The sequence below is a fragment of the Abrus precatorius genome, unplaced genomic scaffold (assembly GCF_003935025.1).
Source record: "Abrus precatorius isolate BTA unplaced genomic scaffold, Abrus_2018 Scaffold3, whole genome shotgun sequence".
Classification (NCBI taxonomy): Eukaryota; Viridiplantae; Streptophyta; class Magnoliopsida; order Fabales; family Fabaceae; genus Abrus; species Abrus precatorius.
This window is the reverse complement of record NW_020874373.1, coordinates 14,303,785-14,328,872: the sequence shown is the minus strand read 5'-3', so window position 1 is coordinate 14,328,872 and position 25,088 is coordinate 14,303,785. Positions and strand designations below refer to the sequence as shown.

The window sequence follows — 25,088 nt, the reverse complement described above, 5'->3', positions numbered from 1 at the left end:
AGTGCTAGCTAAAATACGATAATATTTCACTTAAAATAATTTATTTATTTGATTAAATTAGATAATTTATTAAATAATAAATTTTCTTTAATAAAAATAAAAACACTTAAATGTGGGAATCCCATATATTTAATATAAAGCTGGAAGCAAGTTAATTAAATTAATTTACTAATTAAACTTTGTATTTAACAACACTCTTTAGTGTCAATATAACATGACATAAAAATTTTTATCTTTTAGAAATTATTAGCAGCATAATGATTTTTTTTAAAAAAAAATTGGACCTTTAAATTGACTTGAAAGCATGATATTGTCAACTCTAATAACACATAATGAGCAAGTTAAGAAACTCATTATTTTATTTATTTATTCAATTGTCATGATCAAGGTCTTAATTACATAGTTCAAACCTATTATAAAAAATTGACGAGTTTTTTTCTTAATTAATCAATAATTTTATAAATATTTAATCATATCTTATATCTATTTAACTAATCTCTAAAGACATTAAGTGTTTAGAATTACACTATAACAAATCACATGTTATTTACTGTGATAATGTCAAAGGAAATAATAGTATTTTCTTTTCATGAAAATTTTCTATTAACTCTTTAAAGTAATATAAATCATCAAGAATTATTCCTTAAGTCATTTCAATTATAATATCATTATATGTATCATTTATATACATGTAATTTAATAAACGAGATTTATTAATCTTTGTCTAACCAATATCATTATATATATATATATATATATATATATATATATATATAATTTATTTGAATTATTGATGTTCATTTTCTATAATTCTATAATCAATAAATTTATATTAAAATTATAAAAATACTTGTTTTTCATTATAATAACAAGTCAAATTCTTATCAATTAACTATTTAATTAAATAGAATGTATGATTTATAAAATAATAAATTTCAACCTATTTATATAAATAAGTAGATCATGATAGCATGATTGATTAGTATATCTAATTATCCTGTAATGTAAAAAAAAATAAAAAATGAAAACATAAGTAAGTCTAAGCATTCTATTTGAATTGTGGTTGCTATTGTTGTCACATGGAATAGCTTAATTCATTTCCGCTGAATATGTTAAAATTATTAAATAGTTTTTTATATGCTACAATTTATTATAGTTTTTATTTTTATTTTTATTTTTAAAAAAGATAATTCATGATTCGGATAAGGTGTATAAGCAAATTCTATTATTAATTTAAATATTTTTTTATTTAGATATTTACAAGGATTATGGTATAGACTGAAACCAAAAGTTTCACATCAACCACTTAATAATTTACTCTATTAAAAGTAATGATTTGGATGTGTCAACTACAAATAAGCCCTAATTCATAATCGTTATAAGATCAAAAACTTGAGATTAAAATTTGATATGATGTAATTATTTATTTTCGTTAAGTTAGTTAGTCTTTATGAAAGGATAACTATGTACTTATGTTATAAATACTTACATTCTTATGAATAAATAGTTTTTCTATTGGTTCTATATTGATAGGTATCAATGAAAATATTTCTATATCTCTCTAATTTTTTTCCCTCAATTGTGTACAATTTTTTTTAGCATGAAGGATCAATTAAATCCTTCAATCTTCATGCGGCAGATAATCCTAGTTCTATTTTTTTTTTCTCTTAGATACTCATCGGTGACAATTATATATCATAGTCTCATGTCATAAAAATGGCACTAACCGGTAAAATATTGAGTTTTGTGGATGGTTCTATCCTAGAACTTGATGAAAATCATCCCAATTTCTTTGGCTTGGCAATGTAACAATAACATTGTTGCTTTTTTACTACTTAATTTAATTTGTAAGGAAATCACTACAAGTGTAATTTATGCCTTAACTGACGCTACAATTTAGATAGATCTTAAAGAATGATTATAGGATTTTTCAATTAAGGCATGATTTGATGAGCTTGCATCAATACTTATTGACAATAAGTATGCTTAATTTTTAAACAGTCTGTTTACGTATGTGAATAATGTTAACAATTACACCAATCTTTTTAACTAAGTATAGGTTAGATAAATCCCATGAAGTTATGGTCAAGCACAAATATTATTTTTTTCGACTTCTATTTGAACTAAAAGTATAGTAGAAAGACATATAGTGCAGAAAATAAAGGAAATTGATAGAAATATTTTTGACATTTTTTGTTTTAAAAAATAAATATAAATACAGCACAAAAAGTACAGAAAAATTAATAAACAAAAGTTAGAATTATATTTACTTCTATTTGCCTCTCCTATATTGTAATTTATTTCATGTGCTTTACTTTTCATGCTATGAAGATTAAGTTCTTTAATGTTGAATTAACTCTAATTTTTTGGACGAAAAATTCCTATACAATTAACCAAAACATCCTAATTCCTTAAGCTTGCTTAATTAACACATGCATTATGTTTCAAGAACTCAAAAAAACTTCATAATCATTGAGCAAATTTCACAATATATCAAAAATTGTGCTAAGTTTTTTAGATTAAACTCAAAAACCAAATTTTCAATTGGAAAATCAAATTTATAATAATTCTAAAGTTAGTTAAACCAAAAAATGAATTAAGAGCAAAAACTCACTCAATTGTATAAAATAAAAATAAAGATTTATTGATAATATAAGAGAATTAAACAGAAGTTTATCTCATTCTAACCTAAAATAATTTAGCTACACATATTTATAAGATAAGACAAGGAACTGATATAAAATACAAAGATAAATTTTATAGTAATTTATATAGACACAAAAAAGTATTTTAAATGACTACAAAATAAAAGAAAAGATTAAAAAGAATTCTTAAACTTAAACTTAGAGAATTAGAAAATTAAAAATTACACTAAATCTTTTACAATTTACTCACATGATATCTATTTATAGAGTTTAGAGTATTATTTGGCATTATAATGCCAACCATGCATGGAAGTTAGATCGCTTGTAGATCTTTATACAAGTTTTCTACAATTAATTTTGAATGTTGGAATGTGCAGGCTTTGATGACAACTTAAGCTCCATGTGTTGGATTACCCATTCTTGGGTGTTGGAACACCTAGGGGTTAGAAACCTAATATCCTCTTTATGAAGCTAGTGTTGGAAGGCTCACTTCTAAGTCTTGGAAATGAAACTCTCAATTTTGGACTTTGTGATATTTGGACTCCAATAACTTGAATGCTTAATTAATCAACTCTATAATTAACAAAATAACAGTAATTAACATAATTCTTATATAATTTAAGTTAAAAATTGTGAATGTTTAAAAACTTAGATAATTAGAGTTATAAATTTAATCAAAAATATTATCAAGTACACTTAAATAGCCTTTAAAAAAATGATAAACTATTATATTAGATTTATTATTGAATATTACTCTTTAAGAGAATATTTTATAATTTATAAGCATGTTTAAAATTTTTAAAAACAAAAAATAAATTATGTTTGATGCAATATTTAAAAATTGAGGTAATTATAAAACTGCCATAAACAATTTTAAGAAATTACTTCTTTTAATATTTGTAGCCATTTAAAATTTCTATATATTTTTTCAAATTTTTATTAATTTGGCAAGTAAATCACCGTATCATTTTCTACCAAATTACATTTTTTTTTGCTGTTACAAGTATTTTATTTTCATTCTTTTTAACGACAGCTGCAAAATTATTGTAATTATATAAAATGTATTTTTATTAAAATTTATTAATAATATATTGTCTAAACACATTTATTTTAACACATTTTTAATTATTAGTTAAAATTTATTAAAAACTACAAAAATTATGTAACTTTAAGTTTTCTTTACTTTTAATTTAATATTTTTTCTTCTACTTTAGTAGTATTTAATAAATTTTAACTAATAATCAAAAGTAAGTTAAAAAATATATTAAAAAAATGTTTTTTAACCTTTTTCAAAATGCATTGTAAATAATTACAGTAGATTTTGGCAACAATTCAAACTGCCAATATTAACATGCTAATGGTTTCATAAGCTGTGGCAATATTTGGTCTTCAAACTGAAGATTGCACGCTCTGGTAACTGCTGCAAAGTAGACTTTACGAAAGTTTGATCATCACTTTTACTTGTAATTGCTCAAAAAAAAAAAAAAAACTTTTGTTGTAGTGAACTAAGTGTTAGATGAAATCATTACAATTTTAATTATAATAATGGTAGAATTAAAATAAATAATAGAAAAATAAAATATGAAAAATGTAATCGTAAATTAAATTAGAATTTAATCTACTGTTAGAAATTGAATATTTTATTAGCAGCATAGAAAATCATTGATGTTTTTTTGTATAAACGAAAAAGTGAATAATATATTTTCACTAGAATTTAAGTTGTTAAATTTTTTCTCTAATGGTTATATATCTATAGGAATATCTTTCAGCTGCTTATTGATGATATTATAAGGATATAACAGTAAAATAAATTTTTTCTTTTTTTTTCATAAATTAACAAAAACTTCTCTCATTTTACGAAATAAACATAATATATTAATATTTAATAATTTACCTTATTTTCTCTCTCCTCCTCTCAACCACTCCCTGAGAAAGTCAGTGGCAAGCAATGAGGCCGTGTTAAAATAATAAAATAAAATGTTAGTGAGATTTAATGATATTGAATTGAAAATTTTTAATTACAAATTGAAAATCTAATGAAACTGTAAAACATTAATTTAATGAATTGGAAAGATAAAAGTTGAGTACGACAGACATAAAAATAAAAGAAAGAAACGTAGTAAACTGAAGAAAGTTTATTGGGTAAGATTTAGGCCCACAGCTGCATGTTCGAATTAGTGAGCCAGAGTCATGAGTTCCAATAATTGAACTAGAAACAAGAAAACGACGGGCAAACTGAATCTGAAAATGATTTTTCCCGTTTCAATCAATTATGTTATCCTAATGATATTGCTGGACATAGGCACACACAAAAATATGACAAACAAGACATGGTATGGTGTCCATGGGAAATGAACCAAATTTCAGAACGAATATGATTCCTTCTGAGCTTAAAAAAATTGTTCCTTTCGCGTTAATTAGTATGTTTTGTAAATTAAAATTTAGAACGACGAACAATACTAAACTAGCATTTTAGTTCTGAGAGAGTTTGAGTCTAATATTTTAGTCTCTAAAACATTTAAATATCACATTAGTCCACAACTTCCTTCTTCGTTATGCATTTTAGACCCTGACGTTAGACCCCGTTAAGAGACTGTCACAGAAGGCTGAGCTGTCACGTCAAGTGCTATGTCAGAATTCTTGTTGGTAGCAACGACGTCGTTTTGAAAGTTGGCATGACAGAGATAATTGCGAAACGGTGTCATTGTCATTGAAATCTCTTTTGCCCAAATTGAATCAAACATGTCAAAATATATGTTGTGCCTCTGGTCTTCTTCCACCATTAGGGTTAGGGTTCATGGTTGCAATTGGGTTACTTAATTTTGTTGGGTTTCTTCCGTTCCTCTATTGTTGGGGTATCTTGCTTCTATTATTAGGTTTCTTCCTTCCTTGCACGATTTGGGTTTCCAACACTTATATGGCTAGTAATAGCAATATAAACCCTCTGATGAGTTTTGCTTCAAGGTCATCATCAGAACAAAATAAGAAATAAAATGGCAAGATGTGTCATTGTAAGTTGAAAGCAGCTGTTAGAATTTCACAAACAGAAGCTAATCTTGGAAGATTGTTCTTTGGATGTCCCAAATATATGGTAAATAAAGTTAATTTATCGTTGTGTTCAATTGTCATTTATGATAATTTAAATTAAATTAAATTACTTCTTACACATGATGTAGGTTGGTGAACATTGCAATTATTTTGCATGGGTTAATAATAAAAATAGCATGGAGGATATGTATAATGCTGCTAATTATCCAACCTCTCAAGTAACATCTCCTCTTACAAGTGCAACAGCTGTGAATGAAGAATGGATGAAGAATTTGGCTGCAAAAATAACATATTCAGAGGCTAAAATTAAGAAATTAAAGTTGTTCGTACAAATTATTTATATTTTGATGTGTATTGTCATGTACTTTGTTGTAAGATAATGATAAAATTTTGTTTTAATATTAATAAAGAATATTTTTGTAATCATTATCGACCCTCATTTTGTTTATATTTTAGTGAAAAAATTGATGAAAAGAAGAATGAAACAGAGCAATTTTTTAGCCTGTTCTGTCAGGTACTAATAAGTGATAACTTTGTACATAGCGAATAATAAATACGTCATCTCAGGATGTGCGATAGTAATGGTTTATGTTTGTTAGAAAATACTATTTGTAATTGGACAAGTAGTAGTAACTTGGAGGCTATATGAGTTTGTAATTTAGAATGCATTATAAGTAGATCAAATATGTGTGATTTGAAAGGAAAGAGGAGAGCATTGAAGAAAAAAATATTATTTTTTTCTTTGAACTCTTTTATCATTTGATAGATGACATATTGACACAAATAGATTTTTAAAGCCATTCTAAGTCATAACACTTTAGTGGAAATAAATCATTGAAAAGTTCTTGCCAAAGAAAAGTTTACAACAACCATAAATATGCCTATGCCTTCTCATTCATTGTCTTTATTGTATACATGTTTGCGTTGAATTGTGAGATGGTGATTGATCTTGCACATTCCCATACAAGGTGCTTCAAGACTTTATCCTTCCATTGCTTATAGAAATTTTGTCATAGATGCCACACACAAAACCTATGGTGTGCACCTGACATCACTTCTTGCAAAGTTGGAATCAAACCCTACAATAAAATACGAAGTTCACTTTAGTCTTTGATAGAATAAAAATCATGCAATTTAGTCCCTAACTTATTTATTATTCATGCAATTAAGTCCTTATCAATTCTAAGTAATGAATACCTATATCTTATGTAGATGTTTACCTTTTGCATGTCAGATATGAAATTCCAACCATGTTGCTTATAATATCCCATATCTTCATGAAAGAATGATAAAAACCATTGTCAATTCTACTTATTTTCAACATCCACAATAACATAGGCTTTCCCATATGTGATTATTAGCATCTTGTCCCACTACTGTCAACAACTGTCCTCGGTAATAACCTTTTAAAAATGCACCATCAAGCCCTATCATTGGTCTACATCCAGCCTTAAAGCAATTTTTACACCCAGCAAGACATATATACAATCTTTTAAATTGCGGTGGATCTTTAACTTGACGATCAGTTTCCATTTTAACAGTTGAACCTGTATTACTTCTCAAAAGTTCTCTACAATAGTCCTACAACTTTCCAAATTGTTCTTTCTCACTTCCTTCTACAATCTCTCTTGCCTTAACCATTGATCTATATATTTTGGTATCTTCTATCTGCACACCAATTTTTTTTTAAAGTACTCAACAACTTCAGAATGTTTCATATTGGGGTATTTCCTTAGTTTGATAACAAGCTTACCTACAACCCAATCTTGTGTTGCTGTTTGTTTTTAAAAGCCATGCCACAACTGTGCTCACTGAGAAAAGTCTTGATCTGGAAGCTATGTATGACATTATTTTTTGCACAATATATTTTTCACTTGCAGTTTTCATATTTACACTTAGCTCTTGCTCTGACTTTGTCATTTTTTACCCGCCTTATTTCTCTTCCCATCTGAATTATATAATCTTTAACACCTTTTCTAAAAGATTGTGAACTTTCAAACTCCATTCCCAGCTCCAAGTAAACATTTCCAAATTTTGCAGATTCATTAAATTTGGGAAAAACTTGTTTGTTACTATCTTCATCATCTGAGTTTGGTGGAGTTCTTAATTCTTCAGACCACCATGAATTTTTAGAATGCTCTTCTCTTTCTGGAGTTTCCCTATGACCTACCTCTTCTACATCTTCTATGCTATTTTCAAAAAGTTCCTCATGTAAATAATCTTCTTCATCAATATAGGTCATTTTTTTTTTACCTTTTCCTTCAATTTTTTTTGCCTCTTTCCCTTTTCCTTTTTCTTTTCCCATGCTTTTTTTTTCTTTTTATTTTTTCTCTGATGTAGTAGATTGAAAGTTTTCTTTCATGGCTCCAATTCTTAAACTTCTTCTTCTTATTTCCCTAGTTGATTTACTAGAGTCGCCTTTTCCTTTTCCGTTTGCCCTTTTCTTTTGCTGTTTCTTATTAACTTCAACTTGTACTTTGTGGACTGGTATTATATCTTCAACTTCTAATTGTTCAGCTGTAACATCTTCAACTTGTACTTCTTCCATTGTTGGTTGTTCAACTTGAATATCTTCTTCTATTGTTGCTTGTTCTACTTAAATTTCTTCTCCCATTGTTTCAATATCACCTTCAGGGCCTTCCAACATTAAAATTTCACTGTCTTCAAGCAATTGTGGTGTACCAATCTCATGTTCATAATAGACATGCATCTCCCTTCTATTTCTCTTATCAACAGTCACCATTTCCAACATATCAGCATCATATTTTAATAATTTCAAACCTTCATCAAACTTTTTATCAAGGTCAGACCAGAATATATTTTTTATGTTAGTGAAATACCCTATTGCCTTGGCAAAGTTTATAAAGCTAAAAATATCTACCATATCTTCATCATTATCAGTCCAAACCTCAATTTTATCCTACATGTACCCCTTCTTAATTCTATTTTCTTCCAAAAATTTTCCTCTATAGTGAATGTAAAACTTAATTGTCTACATTTACAGAGAAAAAATTATAAAAAAAGTTAGCAACCTTTTGCAATTTTAAACTAATTTACTGAATAAACAATGAAAGTCAAGCACGCACATGGAAAAATGGGTTAAACCATGCAGAAAGGGACCACTTTCATTAACATTATCTTCTTTAATTTTAAAAGCTAAAAAGTTGTAGGAAACATAGGGGACCACTACCTACCAGGGACCACTTCCTACCATCCCTTGTTGTTTTCTCGATAACAAACAAAAAATATTTTTCAATAACCACATTCACATTGATTAAGGAGAAAGAAAACAGATAGGGTTCGTCATCCTCAAAACATTGAACACTTATGGTTTGTTGTCTCCAAAATATTGAACAATTAAGGTTCTTCGTCTCTAAACTAAAAAATTGACTCAATGAATTAAAAATTTTTTTTTTTACCGAATTCTCCATCTGTTGGCCCTTGTTCCACTACAATAAAATTCAATCTTGAAATATTTCACCCTCAAACACAATTACGAATAAGAATTTGGGCGAGAGAGAGCCTGGACTTAGGGTAGGGCTCTTCGACAATAATGAGAAAATGTTTGATTCAATTTGGGTAAAAGTGGTTTCAATGACAACGACACTGTTTTGCAATTATCTCTGCCACGCTAGCTTCCAAAATGACGTCATTGTTGCCAACAGGGATTTTGACGTAGCACTTAACGTGACAACTCAGCCTTTTGTGACGGTCTCTTAATGGGGTCTAACGTCAGGGACTAAAATGCATAACAGAGAAGGAAGTTGTAGATTAATGTGATATTTTAAATGTCTCAGGGACTAAAATGCTGGACTCAAACTCTCTCAAAGACTAAAATGCTAGTTTAGTCAATTAATTATCAATAATTAATTATATAAATATATGATAAATATTTTATTTATTGTTTTTTATTTTATCCCTCATGAGTTTAAGAGACTCAACCACAATTTATTACTTTTGGTCATATGTGATTCTTTCGAGACAAAGGTTGAGATGCAAAGCAAATAAGCTCTTCCTCTAACATGAAGTTAGAAGATAGTTTTATCCTTCACAAGTGTTGCATAATTAATAATTATAGCTTATAATTTAATTTCTAAAATGTATTGGACATGCATTTAAAAATAAAATTCCAAAAAAGACCATAGATGGTACGAATAGTAAAAATAGGTGGTACAAACTCTTTTTTAATTAATTTTATCTATTTACAAAATTTAGTTACCTCTTCAACAAGATGTGAAGAAATTTCTCCAACTTTAGAATCAACCATGCAACATACTAGTGTTAGTATATAGGAGTTAAATGGATTTGGATTCCCTCCAATTACGGTTGAAACTGTATATTCAATTTTATTTTTACTTAAGTAAAAATACAATAAACAATAAAAAATTTTATGCAAAATTAATTTAAGCAAATTATTTTGGCTTAAGCGAATTTTGTATAGTTAAGAAGGTGGAGGCAGAGTGTGAGGAAGAGAGGACTGAAGATGGATGGAGATAAGGAGAGCAGGTGGTATAGAGATAATGGTGGAGGTAGAGAAAGGTGGCGAGTTGGGTATGAAAGAAAGAGGGAAAGATAAATATGAGGTGGGGTGAGAGTGGAAAGTGAAAGAGAGGGGTTAGGCATGAGGTAGAAGGAAGAGGGAGTTGGGAGAGGAAGAAAGAAGTTGGGTACAAGAGAAGGAATAAGATTGGATATAAAGGTTGAATAAGGTTAAAGAAAGTTGAAGATGAAGGTTGAAGAAAGAGTGTTAGGCATGAGGAGAAGGAAAAGAGAAGATGCAAAATTCGATTAAGCGCAGATTCGCTTTAGCAAAAAAAAAAATCGCTTAACCTAATTTTGCATAAAAAAATTATCATTTTCTATATTTTTGCTTAAACAAATTAATTTTTGCTTAATAAAAAATAAAACTAAATGTCTAATCTCTGCCATAACCAAAAGAAATCTAAATTTGACTTAAACATATCTCAAGAGATGTCATTATCAATTTTTTGCCTCATCTTTAGGCAAAAAAATTTGAATATGTAGACCCAATCTATAACTCAAACTAAATTAGATTTTAAAGTTTAAGTTTTTTAATTAAGAAATCATATACCTAATGTTTTTTTTAGATATATTTAAATTTAATTTACTAAAAACCAGATTTCTTCTTTATCTATTGAACTTATATCTACTCAACATCTATTGTCACGAACACAAATTAATGAGTTTGTGAATGAATTGCCTGTGTGTCAAAGTGGAATGATATTTATATAAAAATTATTTTATAACAACTCGTATAAAAGTATAAACAGATAAAATTATTAATATTTTTTATATGTATTTTCTAATTAATAAAACAAAACATATATATTTTTTAAATTTTAGTTTTTAAAATTGAGTTTAAATATCTAAATAATAATTTTTTATTAAATAATTATTTGTTATGTTAAAGCTAAAAAAAGGTAATTTTTAATAAAATATTAGTGTTATCAATTATTTAAATTAATCAATTAAATTTACAAATTTTTTTTTTATATGTTTATATAGATTATTATAAAATAATATTATTATAAAATAATTTTATAAAAATATCATAATTTTATATCAAAATAGATAAATCTTGATCAATGGAACCCCTTAGTAATGACTTAATATATATGCCTAAAATAACCCACCAACTATAGGTTTGTTTGATTTAGTTTTAAATTTTAATTTTTAAAAATTGTATTTTAAAATAATTTTATAAAACTGATTTTAAGAAAAAAGATAAAATAAAGTTTGTTTGATAATTTAGGTTTTAAAATTGTTTTTGGTTAAATTTTTGTTAATTTTAGAAAAATAAAAACAAAACACCTAAAATAGTAATTCTGTTTTTTAATTTTAAAAATTAAAAATAAATTTTTTAAAAAATTTATATTAACAAGCAAGTTTTTCTATTTTTTAATTTTAAAAATAAAAAATTCTATTTTAAAAGAGTAAACAAACAAGCTCTAACACTATATAGTTGTTACAGACAAAAATGAAATATTATATGAAATAATTACTTAGTATATTTATATTTATCTTAAAGATTTTAGTATAGTCTATTTATAGTTTTTTTTTTATAAATATATTCTATTTTAACCTTTTAAAATTATTTCTTATCATTATTTAATAAACATATTATACATTTAATTATGTCAAGTCAATAATATTTTAAAATAATATAACTAAACACATATTAATTTATTATTAAGTAATGATAAAACTTATTTTAAAACAGTTTAAATTATGAAAAATCAAAATTATTAAAACAAGTATAAATAAATAAATAAAATAATATCTACACAAAATAAAAATACATTTTATCCTATAATGTTCATATTAATTTTTCTGAAAACATATGAATATTTTTAAAACTATTTTTAAATTAAATATCAATTTTAAACATGTTTTAAAAAATTAAAATAGATTAGTTTAAAATTTAATATGTATAATTAGATTTTAAATAAATTTAAATTACTTTTATTCAAATTCAATCTATATTCATCTCTGCTCATTATCACTTTAACTAGAGTAATGATATTTTAATACCTAATTTAAGTATAAGTATAAAATATTCTATACAACTACAACATAACTACTTTTTAATTTATACAAGGTGTCAGGTGTACAATGACGAATCTAAGACCTAAGTTTAGGAATTGCAAATTTTTTATTTTAAAAAATTAAAAGACTTACAATATCATCATCATATAAAAATAATTATATCAATATTAAAATTCTAATATTGATAATAGATAATAAAAGAAAAATTACATATCTTACAATTGTCTTCTGCGTAATTTCATGTTTTGGAATCGTTAAATGACTAGCTCATTATCAATGCTATTGAATATATCTTTCTTAATATAAGTTATTAGACAATCATTCATCCAAGCATCTCTCATTCGATTGTGCAACCAGTTTTTATAATTTTCAAAGCAGAAAAGGCCTTTTCTACTGTTGTTGTGGCTGTTGGTAAAATCATTGCTAACTTCAAAAGAAGATAAACAATATATCTTCTATTTTCAACCAACTTCTCTGAAAGCATGGTGATTCCTTTTAAGGATGCAAAATCGACACTACCACACATATCAATAATAAAAGTCTCGTGTTGATTATTAAGCATTACTAAATCACTTGAAGAAAACTCATGTGGATAAAACTTGGCAAAGTCAGTTAGTCTTCTTTTATCAAAAGCAGAGAAGCCATTAGTTAGATTTAAACACATCATACAAAGAAGCAACTGAGTATTTACCGCTGTGAAACAATAATTAAGTTCTTAAAGTTGCATGTCCACAATAGTATAGAATAATTCAACTCGATAGTGATGCTCTACTGTGACAACTTGAGCTTTGCGTTGTGATCTTCCCTTGAACAAAAAAGTATCTTCCATATTAGGAATATGAATGGTATGCACATTACAAAATGAAATTACTTCCTTCAATAAAGAATCAAATCCACTATCCCTCATGGTTTGTAATCATTGCTTTGTGATGTTAACCAAATTCATGGCTTTGATTATATCTTGATCTTTTCTTTGTAATGCTTGTGATAGTTTACTTGAAATATCTAAGACTTTTTTCATCAAATGTAACGTGAATGCAAAATCAAAATCTTTTATCGAATTTAAAAGACCATTGGCTTCGGCTATTTGATCTGCATTTGATCCATCTTCTTTTATAATTTCAAGATCATCAATGATTGAAGAATACATCAAAATCAAATTTATCAAAGTTCTATAATGTGAACACCATCGAGTATCAATAGCTTGTGTGACACTAGTTTCTTGATTTAAACCTTGTCTACTGAGAATTTCTCCTTTTTCTCAATGCCTCTCTAACTTTGGCTATTTGTTTTTCACGAAGCATGTCATGTCGTTTGCAAGATCCCCCAACAACATTTAATAAATTAGACACTAAATTAAAAAAAGAGGCAACTTGAATGTGATTTTTTACAATAACTAGTGTAAGTTGTAACTGATGAGCAAAACAATGTACATAAAATGCAGATGAATTCTCCTTCAAGACTAAACTTTTAAGACCAAAAAATTCACCTTGCATGTTACTAGCACCATCATACCCTTGTCCACGAATTCTTGACACACTAAGCCCATATTTGCAAAATAATTCAGTAATTGCCATTTTCAAAGATAAGACATGCACCATGACAACAAAGCACTAACAATACTTCCACTTTTATTAGCATACTACAAAGCAACAACCATTTGTTCTTTATTTGATATATCACGAGCTTCATCAACAATAGTAGCAAATAGTTCTTCTCCAATATCATTAATAATAGCATTTGTGGTTTCTAATGCTGCAACATTAATTATATCCTTTTGGATCAATGAAGCAATTAATTGATGATTTTCAGGTGCATTTCCTAAGATAACATTATGATATGAAAGAAACTTGAGAAGTTCAAGGAAATTACCTTGATTAATAGAATTGATTGATTCATCATGGCCACAAAATGCTAATCCTTGCTTCAATAGAAATCGAATGCAGTTAAACACCTTCGATATAAGTCACGAACTTGTTTAGATTGCTTAAAAATTGCAACTTTAATATGTTGATTTTGATTCATCAAATCTTGACACTTCTTCCAAGCAATGTTATGAGCACTATTAGGACTTCCAACATGAGAAGAGAGTGCTTCTTTCTTATTCTAACTTATAAACCCCTTGTGACAAATGTGTCCCCACCAGATTGCTTTCCAAATTCAGGCCTGAAAAAATAACAACATAAATAAAAAACTGTATCTTTTTCAATACTGTACTCCAACCAATTACCAAATTCATTAAACCAAGACAGAGAAAATCTTCTTAAAGAACTCTCAAATTTTCTTTGGGGAAAGTTATGTTAAGTAAGTTGGCAAGGTCCTTTTTGCAAATATGCTCTTCGAATCTTATCATTATCATTAGGATTATAGGTTGAAATTTTTATGCGCTTTCCTGGATCTGATGGCAAGTCTTCTAAGTTGAGCTCAATTTGTTGTGGTTGAGAACTTGATTCTTTAGGGTTTGATGAAAATTGTTGCTCATTTGAAAGTAATTTTGTGTGGAAGTTTACCGTAAGTTAGGCCAATAGAAGTTTAGGGAAAGTTTACAAAATTTGTTGGAGAAGAAAAGTAAAAAGAAAGTTTACAAACTTGTTGGAGAAGAAAAGTAAAAAAGTAAGAATAAAAAATTATTATTTTTAATTGATTTCAACTTTTAGCATGTTTCATTCTAAAGAATTACAAATTAGTTTGACTTGGACTTAAGTTTGGGCTTGAACTTAATTATTTGATCAACTTTAAATTATAAAAGTAAAAAAAATATAAAAAAATTAAGAGGTACAAAAATATAAAATTAGGGGGTACAAAATATAAAAAAATTATATTATTAAAAATAATTTATCAAAATTAAGAAGATACATTTGCCTACCTTAACTCTATACAGATACGCCATTGTGGGTATAAATGTTAAAATAACATTAAATAGGTATGTATTCATGCAAAACTAATGTCAAAATAAGAAGCATTCATTTTCTTCAACTTTGTGATGATATTGGGAATTGTGAAATGCACTCTCAACCAAGTTATTTCCCAATTACATGTGAATGACTTGTTAATCAGATTCATAGCCTCATCCATGGATGCCTTCACTTTGATGGTAGTGGATCCTACACAAAAGAATGCATATAGCCCAAACAACTACGTCGACTTAGCAAATGCTACATAGTGATAGGTTAGTTAGCCATGAACCTTAACAAAATGACACGATTATACTAATGATCACACAGTCTCACAAGGTGATCTCTATCTTAACACATAAATGGCACGTTGGCATAAGCTTAGGAAGGAATAGGAATGATTGGTATTATGGATTGGTGTTAAGAAACACGTTGACACTTCCCATCAAGGTGTCAAACTAGGAGGCAATTGTTCTAGACTTATACAAGACTTACACCTAATGTGTTACAATGTTACATTACCATTTTTTAAGAGTTGATCAATGAATTTTAATAGAAGAATTAAAATAAATGAAAAAGTATACATTTAATTATTAATTTTAATATTTATTTGTTTTAGAAATCAAATTAAAGAATTTTCTATCTTTTAGAGATGAATTTGAGGTTTTAATCATTTTATCGCAAAAACAAAAGCCATATTTTCAAGTATTGTTTTGGTTTTATAGATTATAAGAACTGTACTAGACAAGGCACTACTCGGCCATTTTGGAAAAAAAAAAGAAAAGGAATCTGAGTACCCTCTCGGCACAAAGACAAACACCCAGTCAAGTTAAGATAAATTAGACATATTGGAATAGATTAAGGTAGATAATCATTAATTATATATCTAAACAGAAGGCCTAAGACAAGGTTAACTCATGAAGCCCATTAGCCCAAAATACTGTCTATAAAAGGAAAGCAAGAAGTACAAGCAAAATGTTGACTTTCGAATATTCAATAGGATTTATTGTTTAAATCAACATCTGACTTTATCATTGAAGTACCTTTTACAGATACACCACCCACGTCATACAGAGAAAAGACAGAGATACTTATAAGGATGTCGTTTTCCTTCGCAGAAGAGGAGTTTCTAGATGACCAGTGTATCCCAAGTAGGAACATTTTGGCGCCCTTTGTGGGGCCCGATTTGCCTCAAATTTAGATCAATCATGGTACTAACAAGGAGCCAGCATGAAGAACAGAGCCAACAATGGGGAGCCTCTCATCAGCATGAGGATACTATACCTAACCCACCGATACCTGAAGTTTTTGTCGAAGGGGGAGGAGATGAAAACCTCTTTTTGGTAGTAAGACAATTGACGGATGAAATGATGGAGATACAAAGGTTGAGAGAAAAAGACACTCTTGAGTTGTCAGATTTAGGGAAGGAAACGCCAATTTGAGGAAAAAAAATCAGAACTTACATTCCTTCTCAAACTATCCCCTTCGTCCAAGAGCAAGGAGAATCTTTGGCCTTGTAGGAAAAGCCGAAAACATGCTTGCAAACAAGAACTACTCCTTCCATTGAATGAGATAGAACATTAGGTTGGAGTCCTTTCATCCAACTTATCTTGGAAGCTAAGTTACTAGAAAATCGGAGGGACCTATCATTGGAAAAGTATGATGGAACCTCTGACCCAGAAGAGTATTTGGATATTTTTACAACTTAAGTCAGCCTGTATACTGAGAACGATGCCTTGTTATGCCGGATCTTTCCAACCTCACTTCAAGGACCAGCTCTCAACTGGTTTACCAAGTTACCCCTTTCATTTATCGATTCCTTTGCAATGCTTACTAGGCGATTCAAATTGCAGTTTACTACAAGTCATCCTCACCATTGACGTCATTGGCATTAGTAAATATCTGTCAGGTAAAGAAAGAGACACTTAGAGCTTTCATGGAATGTTTCAGCAAGGTGGCTCTGTCAATTCACAACCTAAAGCTGGCAGTCACAATGAATCACCTTACCACAGCTTTGAAATCGGGACCTTTCGTCAACAGTATATGCAAAAAACCACCCGATGATTTAGATGAATTGAGAAGTTGTGTAGCCAAGTACATGCAGATGGAAGAATTGGCTGAATATCAAGGTTAAGAAAGAATGGAACTAGGGTTAAACCCAAGAGAAGGTAACATGAATGAACCATTCAAAAATCGGCAGGAAAACAAAGACCAAACAGGTGAAACTGAGCGATCAATGAGAGCACCCAAATACACCACCTGCGCAACCCTCAACACCAATCGGTCAATGGTACTCCAGCAAGCACCGACAACTGAGATATTAACCATCCCTATGCGTGCCAATACCCTTCCTCGGGAAGACAAGTCAAAATTATGTCGATACCGCAGAAATAGGGGGCATGCCACTGAAGAATGTACAGCCTTTAAAGACCATATCAAAGTATTTGTTAAAGTTGGACACCTACAAGGATTTGTACAAACACGCACTGAGAGGGGTAGGGATTACTAGTCTGAACCCTCAAAGAGATATGATGAAAGAACAAAAAGGTAGTGCAATAGATCGAAAGAACCACCTGTTAGACATCATGACGAGCGTGAGAAGTACCCTCGCCTTCTCGCGGTCGTCATTAACACTATAGCAGGAGAATTTGCTAGAGATGGGTCTACTAACTCAGCCAGGAAAAGGCATTTGAGGCATGTCTGATCAGTAAATTATATATCATTGGGAAGCGAAATCTGAATCCCTCCAATCATGTTTACTGACAAAGATTTCTAAGGGGTGGACCTTGTTTAGGATGATCCCATGGTTATAAGTGTTGATATCATTAATTGCACGATCTGTAAAATCTTAATTGATCAAGGGAGCTTGGCTGACATCTTTTCTTAGAATACCTTAAAGCAGTTGGGTATACCAGAAGAAGAATTGAAGGAATATAATGAACCACTTATCGAATTCTTAGGTGAGTGAGTGTAAACTTGAGGATGCATAGATCTATACACCCTTTTCGGCTCAGAACAGGATGGAAGATTTATGAAGGTAACTTACGTAGTAGTACATGCAAGCACGTCATGCAATATACTGCTCATTCACCCATCTCTCAACAACTTGAAAGCCATAGTATCTACTCCTCACTTGGCCTTGAAATTCTTTTTAGACAGAGGCCGAATTGTCACGGTCCATGCAGACCAGAAGATGACCAGAGACTGTTATTTTGCAAGCTTATGTGTAAAACCGCTTCCCTCACACAGACGAGATGTCAACATCATATCTCCTTGGTTAGAGGTTGATTTAGATGTAGAACTTGACCCGAGAATAGATGAAGGGTTTCGGGTTGAACGCAACGAGAATAATAAACCTTTTCAAATAGGAAAAAAAACTCGAGGAGATCACGTATCTCGAAGCAGGCTTGTCCTCGGACGAGCACCAGACACTCCAAAAGGTGCTGATTGTCACAAAATTTGAGAACTAACTAGCAAGTGTACTAGGTAGTTGTAGCAAGTAATAAAATTTGGAATTCAATATGAGCCCCAAGTATCATCCACAAGGATTTTATTTCAATTACCATTTCACAATTCAACAATTAGTTGAACATAAAATTTCATTGAGAGGTTTGTAACATGTGAGAGTAAGAAATAAAGACAATTGAAAGGTGATGGAATTGCTGTAAAAACAAAATACAAAATTTGTATTAAGAATACTATATAGAAAATAGTTAGGAATCACTTCACCAGATTTTCAATTGCAATATAATCATGCTATGAACTCTGAGAATTTTAATTGATTTCTAATCAACTTCACTTCTTTAACCAAAGGACAATTCTTTGCTTCATTGATCCTAATACCTAATTAAACCTCCCTAATCCCTTAGGTGAAATTTAATCAAATGTTGCATTAAGTTCTGGAAATTATAAGATTACTAGATCGTGATACTTATTCCTAAGATCTCAATAACCTAGGCATATGATTTAGATATGAGAAACAAACTCAATTTCCATTGATGAAAATTCCTCTAAATTCAATTGAATGAATGATTAGTTCACAACTGCATTAAGAACAGAATCACATACTCAATTCAATTAAAATCTCAAGATTCAATCCACAATTACATCACAACATCAAATCTGGATCCATAGATCCCTAACCAAAAAGGTTTAGAACAACATTACAATGGAGAAAGGAGAAGTAAGAGAAGAAGAAGACAAGAAGCAGAAGAACATCTTCCAAAGACCCAATCTTCACTTTGATTCCTCTAGAAATGAAGCTTGAAAGTTGCTCCCAATCTGTCTCCCTGACTTCTCTTGGAAGTTAAAATAGTTACAAAGTAAAAAATAACAAAAATGAACCAAAAGTCCTTTTTTCTGAACCTTTAACTTCTATTTATATGATTTTTTCCGCCTTTTGCTTTTCCACATGTTATTCTCTAAGAATTCTAGCATCAAAAGTCTTCTAGAAGCTTCTAAATCTGATTTAAGAACTTAAATCATTCAAAGTTGACACGTAGAAGTGATATTTAAAATTCTGTTATTTTTGCGTAGCTACTCTAGGCACTTGAAGTAGCTACGCCAACTACGTAGCTACTCTGATCATTGGAAGTAGTTACGCGCACTATACAGTTCTGAATTAGCCTTGTGTGTAGTTACTCTGAACACTTTAAGTGGCTACGCGTTGTGCGTAGGTACTCTGGGAACTTGAAGTGGCTACGCGTTCAATTGCGTAGCTACTCTGAACACTTGAAGTAGCTACTCTGATGATCTTCATGAACTTTTTTCTTCAAATTGTTCACTCTATGTACTCAGAGTGATTACGCCCTTCATATAACACTTGATTCTTCATCTTTTAAGCTCAATTCCTCTACTTTCTTCACTTCAATCTTCAACTCAAATTCTCAGCTCAAGCTTTTGTACAAGGATTCAGTCACTTTTGAGTTAAATTGTTCAGAATTGGACTAAAATTTAAAATTCTAAATTATTTATACAATTATAAATAGTATGCAATTTTTATGATATTTTCAAGTTTACTTAGCATTTTACTACTTATTTATTAACAAAATCATACTAAAAATTATGGTAAAATGTGGATTTCTAACTGACAAGTAATGTTGACTTGTTTGCATGGTCAGCCTCAAATATGTCAGGCATAGACCCCAATTTATTATGCCATCATTTATTAGTCTACAAGGGGGGCCAAACTAGTCGCCAAGAAAAAGAGGAAGATAGGTGGTGATAGAGCACGAGCGGTTCGGGAAGAGACTAACAAATTATTACAAGCTGACTTTTTTGATAAGTTTGATACTCCACCTGGTTGGCTAATATTGTTATGGTAAGAAAGACAAATGGAAAGTGGAGGATGTGCACCGATTTCACTAATTTAAATAAAGCATGTCCAAAGGACGCTTATCCCCTTCTCAACATCGACGCCTTGGTCGATGGAGCTACTGGCCACAAGATACTTACCTTTTTGGATGCATACTCCAGATACAATCAAATCCGTATATATCTCCCGAATGAAGAAAAGACGGCCTTTATAATAGACTCAATTAACTTTTGTTACAAAGTTATGCCCTTCAGTCTTAAAAACGCAGAAGCAACATATCAAAGGTTGATGGACAAGAGTTTTGTAAGACAAATAGGGAGGTGTATGGAAGTTTACATCGACGATATGGTAATTAAATATATTTCTATCAACAGTCATGTCAAACATTTAGCTAAAGTATTCAATGAATTAAGACGACATATGATGCTGTTTAATCCTGAGAAATGTACATTTGGGGTAGCTGGAGGAAAATTCTTAGGATTCATGCTTTCAGAAAGAGGTATTGAGGCAAATCTAGATAAGTGTCAGGCTATCATTAATATGATGAGTCCTTGTAATGTAAAAGAGGTACAACAACTAGCTGGCCGAATAGCTGTATTATTATGTTTTTTACCTGCAATGGCAGAAAGATTTCGACCTTTCATTGACCTCATCAAGAAATCCCAAAAATTCATTTGGACGGACGAGTGTGAAGCAGTCTTCGTTCAGTACAAAAACATGTTGGCAACACCTCCCATCTTAACAAAGCCAAGACAAGGGCAGGAAATGGTCATCTATTTACCCATATCAGATAAAGCCATTAATTCAGTCTTATTACATGAACAACCGAAGCAAGTCCTAGTACGACGGTTAAGGCATTATTTCCAAAGTCATAAGGCTCAAGTATTAGCAGATTTCATCAATGAATTTACCAATCGTGTGCAGGTTGTTAACAATATGTGGAAGTTACATGTAGATAGGTCATCAAACCTTCGCGGTTATAGAGCTAGAGTTATCCTGGAAGGACCGAACGCAGTGGTACTTAAACAATCTATACGGTTCAAATTTAAGGCATCCAATAATCAATTCGAATACGAGGCGTTGCTTGCTAGTCTTTGATTAGCAAAAGAAATTGGGGTTAGACGCATCACATGTTGGAGCGACTCCTAAGTTGTGGCCGAACAAATTAACGGTACGTATTAGATAAAAGATCCGGTCATATTACAATACTATCAGGAATTTAAACGAATAGAAGGCGAGTTCGACGAAGTACATATCCGGCACACATCAAGAACCCAGAATGAACAAGCTGATAAGCTCGCTAAGTTGGCTAGTCAGAGGAAATCCGACCAACTTCAAAGTATGATCCAACAATAAATTCATAAGTCGAACATTTTGGAGCAAGAATACATGGAAATAAACAACATGCCTCAAAATTGGATGATCGAAATCATACAGTATCTCGTCAGCAATAAACTTCTTGATGATAGTACCCAGGCTAAAAAGATAAGAATGCAAACAACCAAATACACCCTCCTCGGCAATGAGTTATACAAGCAAGGGGTTTCAACCCCAATGTTGAAATGCCTCAGTGAAGACCAAGACAATTATGTGATGAGGAGATTCATGAGGGTATTTGTGTACTCACTCAGGAGGCCAAACAATGGCAACAAAGATACTAAGAGCTGGTACTTTTGGCCGATCCTATCCAAAGATTGTGATCTTTTTGTCAAAAAATGTATCCCTTGTCAACAGTATGGCCCATACATACACCAGCATGCCGATAACCTTCATCCGATCACTTCACCATGGCCTTTTGCAATTTGGGGAATGGACCTGTTAGGTCCTTTTCCTTTAGCTAAAGGACAATGCAAATTTCTCATTGTCGATGTGGATTATTTCACCAAGTGGATTGAAGCCAAACTGCTTGCTACCATCACAACGAATAATGTTCAGAAATTCACTTGGAAGAACATCATCACACGATTTGACATACCACATGCTTTGATTACAGATAATGGGTTACAATTTACAAATCGATGCTTCAATGAGTTTTTAGAAGGTTTGCATATAAAGTATCGGGTCACCTCAGTTGAGCATCCTTAGAGTAATGAACAAGCTAAGGCAGCAAATAAGGTCATTTTGCACAAACTCAAAGGACGACTAGGCTCAGCAAAAGGAGAATGGATAGAAAAACTACCAAAATTTCTATGGGCATATCGGTGTACTCCTCAAACCAGTACGAAAGAAACACCCTTTCGATTAACCTATGGTACTGATGCCATGATACCAGTTGAAATTGGTGAACCGTCTTTTCGAAGGCAATACTTTGACGAATACTCTAATGCTGAATCTTTAGCTATTAACTTGGATATATTGGACGAAATACGTGACCAAACAACAATCATAACCGAGGCCCGTAGAAAAGTAATGGTGAGAAAGTTCAATTCAAAACTTAAACCAAGGCAATTTCAGGATGAAGACTTAGTATGGATAGCCACAGGAGAAGCAAGACGAGATCGACAAAAAGGGAAACTTGCAACCAACTGGGATGTATCACATCTCAAACATTATTTCAGTTAAAGCTTATTATGTAATTCAATGTACTCTTTTCCTTGCTCAGATTTTATCCTCTTAAAAGAACATTAAAAGATGTTTTTCTAAGAATGTTTTTAACGAGACACTTCATCAATAAAATTACCGTTTTTCTACAAAGTATTCGGTTATTATGAATTTTTGCTTATTCCCTCCCGAGTTTCCCACTCGGTTAAGAATAAATCAATTAAATTATTCCCTTCCGAGTATCCCACTAGATTAAGGATGAATCAATTAAATTATTATCTCTCGAGTACCCTACTCAATTAAGGTGAATCAATTACATTATTTCCTTCCGAGTACTCCACTCAATTAAGGATAAATCAATTAAATTATTTCCTTCCCGACTACCCTTAATCAGCTTAGAGGTTGAAAAAAGCATACTCGCGTTACGAGTAAGCTTACTCAGATTACACTTATATAATTGAAGTTGGAAAACCTTTAACCTCTTAAAAAATCATTAATTTTTTGTTGAAGATAGGACCAATATTAATTTTATTTTTTCAAAATTAAAAGCAGTTATCAAAATATTTTTACAACTGAACTATTTTTATTAGTATTTCAAATGGAAACTAAATTGTCGTGTGGAACAATTATCGCTTCCTAGATGAATACGATTTTATTTTTGGTCATTAATACTTTATACAGTTTAAATACTGATAAATATGATTTTATCAAACCATTAAAAATATTATCAGGAAAACGCTAAATTTTTATCAGAATATAAAATGTTAATATAATATAAAATTATATAATATTTCAATGGCGTATTCATTTTTTTTTTCACTTTGTATGAAAATGTTAATTCTTTTTCCAGATTTATGTTCAGAATGAACTTGTTTCCCTACCATCATTTCATTTTATTTTCAGAAAAATATAATCGTTTACAATTTTTTATTATGTTTTTCAAGATTTTTAACGATTTTTTTTTCTGTGCATGCTCATTATGTTATTCCAAAAAAAGAACATTTTACTTTATTATAGTATTCCAAAGTTTGTTTATTTTTATGGAAGTTGGAATAAAGTTTGACAGAGAATAACTACATTTTGGTTGATGGACCCAAAATTTGGCTAGATTTTATCTCAAACGTGAGGTTGTCCTATTTATTTCTTTGTCTTCTACAATTACTGTCTTCCTTTGGTTGTTGGCATTGGACCCTGTCCATTATTATTAGTACATTGGTGCCATCCCATTACATAAGCAGTGAAAAGAACAGTGCAAATTAGGAAGCATTAGAGCATTAAATTAATATTTTTATAATTTGAATAAATTTTGTTTAATAATTTTGAAGGTTTTAAAAAAAGCATGTCACAAAATATGTTGCTAACCTTCTTCTGATCAAATATAACTCTGAAGTATCGCTCACTTGGTAATATAGGTTGACGTTGTAAAAACAAATAGAAAAGAATAAAGAGTCTTAATGGTGCTTAATTTTAAATGCAAAATAATCGATAACAGTAACTAAAAACTAACTAGTGTAAAAAAATAAAGAATAATACTCAAATCCATGGTATCTACAAATTCATATCTTCCAAACTGAGACAAATATGGTTATAAGTAATTGACGTGTAGAGCATCACCATTGATTGGGTGACATGAACATTGATGTTTAGCGTTTTGCCATTTCCTTGACATGTATGTCTCTGGATATAGATAGGTACATGATTTCATCTACAATTCAACTTTCAACATGTGGATTGTGGAGTGGATTAGATGTTGACTAATGCACATCAACACGAGTAAATACGCTGTCATGCCTTTCCAATTGAAGGGTTTCCTTACTTAGTAACATTCTTTTCAATCATTTTTTTAACCCTCTTTATTTCTTGGTGAATTATATACGAGTTTCATTAGATGAAGTTTGGGTAGAACTTTTTAATCATGTTGCATATAAAAAAAAAATCAATTTTGAAGTTGAGAATAAGCATCTAAAAGTGATATTTTTTATTAAAAAATATGTATTAAAAATATTAAAGTGTAATAAACATTATCTTTTAACAATTTTTTTTTTATTTTTAGATACTTAAAATTATCCCTTAATTAAC

At 30.1% G+C, this 25,088-nt stretch overlaps 1 pseudogene; it reads right to left on the bottom strand.

The window, feature by feature from the left end:
- Nucleotides 1–12,475: 12,475 nt before the first annotated feature.
- Nucleotides 12,476–16,315, bottom strand: LOC113862227 (annotated as a pseudogene).
- Between the last annotated feature and the right edge of the window lie 8,773 nt (nt 16,316–25,088).